The sequence below is a fragment of the Mustela nigripes genome, unplaced genomic scaffold (genome assembly GCF_022355385.1).
Source record: "Mustela nigripes isolate SB6536 unplaced genomic scaffold, MUSNIG.SB6536 HiC_scaffold_2901, whole genome shotgun sequence".
Classification (NCBI taxonomy): domain Eukaryota; kingdom Metazoa; phylum Chordata; class Mammalia; order Carnivora; family Mustelidae; genus Mustela; species Mustela nigripes.
In genome coordinates this window covers 1,130-4,021 of record NW_026742307.1, presented here as the reverse complement: position 1 = coordinate 4,021, position 2,892 = coordinate 1,130, and the positions used below count along the sequence as shown (strand labels likewise).

General features: G+C 36.2%; 1 long non-coding RNA gene across 1 annotated transcript in view; it reads right to left on the bottom strand.

Moving 5' to 3' along the window:
• Window positions 1-646: 646 nt before the first annotated feature.
• The window catches only part of LOC132008995 (uncharacterized), a 2,839-nt gene continuing 593 nt past the window's right edge, over window positions 647-2,892 (bottom strand). Inside the window, exons 2-3 of the long non-coding RNA XR_009401767.1 lie at window positions 1,364-1,662; window positions 647-889 (exon numbers count right to left, since the gene is read on the bottom strand). This is a non-coding gene — a long non-coding RNA (uncharacterized LOC132008995). The remainder of the gene's footprint in view (window positions 890-1,363; window positions 1,663-2,892) is intronic.

Here is a 2,892-nt window from a genome sequence, read left to right as displayed (position 1 = left end):
TGACAAATAAATAAATAAAATCTTAAAAAAAAGTATCCTTCTTGAAAGAATAAAGCAAGCTGCTACTAATGAGGTCCAAATGAAAGTAATGTGGTCTCAGAAGTCCTTCTCAAGCCTACAGTACATGGTAGGCACTCAAATAATACAAATTGAATTGATGTATGAAAAGGAATTCTAATAGTAGCATCATGACTAGAATATCCCTATAGTCTCTCATTTCACATTTCATTGAATGAATGTAAAGATAAATGGCTTGAAAGACTAAAGAACAGAAAGACGGTTGAAAGGAAGGGGGAGAAGGGAGGGAGTGGTAGGGGAGAGTGCACTCATGCGAGCGCCAGTAATAGTCTTAGCATCTTGGATAAACCGGGAATCTCTCAAAGTGACTGCTTTGAAGAAGATAACACTTATGTGGTTACATGTATTTATTTGATAAATATTTTGAAAACATTAAAAATTTTATGTTTGAGAATAATCACATTTTAAAGGACTTAGAAAAACAAACTCAAAAAACAAATTCACCAAACAAACCTATTCTAATTTCATTGGTCTAACTGCTCTTAAAAATTTCTGTCCCCCTAATTTCATGATTTATTACACTGGAAAAAATGTTAAATAATATCCTAGAAGTTCCCTATTAGTCAATCCTTTTAGCTCCTTGATGTGACAACTAATAGGACAACTTAAGTTTTAAAAAAACAAACATCTTAAATGGAATGTTGATTGGTGGTACACGTGTTTAACTTACCTCACCATATGATTTATAAAGGCTTTGTTACAGTTAGTGTTGTATTTGCAAAAATTACAGTGGATATATATTGAAAAGTGGCTTGCAAAATCTTTTATTTTGGAACGACACTCAATGCACTTGTGAACTCCCCGACGACACCTTATAGAGACAGGAAAAAAAAGATGAAAACATATCATGAAACAGAAATAATAAAGCAAACCCTTATTAATGTTTTATTAACTGAAACTAAGATGTTTAAATTAACATCTTTAAGTAGAGACATAATTTGAAGTTGCTCAAATTTGATTTGAAACAATAAGCGAGAATAAGTGTCAAAAATTAAACAGTTGATGTTTCCCTGGAATAAAAGGGATCACATTAATCAATTCAACTATCACAAGATATAAGCACAAAATAGATTAGTGGAATTGATAATTATACAATGAACACCAATTCCAGTTCCACTCAGCGGTTGTAAAGAGTACCTTTTTATTATCTGCTTAGCCTTTATGTCAGACAAGTGATCAGAAGTAACCACATAAAGGACCTTTGTGATATGATAAATTATATTAAAACAAACCTTTAATATTTCATATTCAATTAGTATTACATATCAGGAATAGAAGATATTACCTTAGGTTCTTCAAAGCTATGCTGATTTTATTCTTTCTGTTGCGCTGTTTCTTTTGCTTGTAAGAGGTTTTAGTCTTGCATTTAGATGCACCTCTACCTCGCTTACTGGCATTAGGTTTAGTTGCATGAGGCTTACTTGCCTTAGATTTACTTGCATTAGATTTTGTGGGATTCTTAGCAGTTGTACTTTTAGACTTTGCAGGTGAGAGCTGAAAAGAAGAAGTGCTTGGAACGCTACTACTGGGAGATGAAGTAACTGGTTTTGAATGAAGCGGTCCAATTGAGGCTCGAATAGTAACCTATAAAAAAGAAGGCAAAATATATATACACATTTTAGAAAATTAATCCTCGCATTAATATTAAAAAGTTCACTGTGTGCCTCGACATTATAGTCCACTGTTTCTTTTTAAGATTTTATTTATTTATTTGAGAGAGAGAGAGATCACAAGTAGGCAGAGAGCTAGGCAGAGAGAGAGAGGGGAAGCAGGTTCCCTGCTAAGCAGAGAGCCCAATGCGGGGCTCAATTCCAGGACCCTGAGATCATGACCTGAGCTGAAGGCAGAGGCTTGACCCACTGAGTCACCCAGGCACCCTTAGTCCATTGGTTTTTGACAAGCGTACCAAAACAACTCAGCGGAGGAAACATTACTCTAATCAAACAAATGGTGCCAGCACAACTGGATATCTAGATGCAAAAGAATGAATTTGGACCCCTACCTCATACTAGATACAAAAATTAACTCAAAATGTATCAACTGTAAGAGCTAAAACTACAACTCTTAGAAGAAAACAGGAGTAAATCTCCATGATTTGGGGTTGGGCAATGACTCCTTACATACGATAGCAAAAGCACAACAACCAAAGAAAAACATAGATTAAATGGACGTCATAAAAATTTTAGACTTTTGTATTTCAAAGGACAATGTTAAGAAATTGACAAGACAACCCACAGAATGAGAGAAAGTATTTGCAAACCAAATTTCTTTTTTTAAAAAAAGATTTTATTTGTCTGAGAGAAAGTGCGCGCGAGAGAGCATACAAGGAGCTGGATGCGGGACTCAATCCTAGGACCCTGGGATCATGACCTGAGCTAAAGGCAGGCACTTACCAACTGAGCCAGCCAGGCATCTGGCAAGTCGTATTTCTAATAAGGGACATGTATACAGAATATATAAGAAATGGAAAGTAGACTCAATAATACCAGCTTCAACAAAGGATGACATTCAAGGCACTATGATAGATGCTAGGGACACAAAGACAACTCACTGACTTAGTCTATAGTTAATCTAGCTGCACTCACTACAAAGGATGTGCTCCAATGTAGCATGTGTCAATTAACTCAAAAAACAATGGGTATTAGTTTTTTTTTTCCAAACATAAGAATGACAAAACCTAAGGGATACCCGGGTGGCTCAGTCGGTTAAGTGTCTACTTTCGGCTCAGGTCATGATCACAGGGTCCTGGGATCGAGTCCCCCATTGAACTCCTTGCTCAGCAGGGAGCCTGCTTCTCCCTCTGCCTGCCACTCC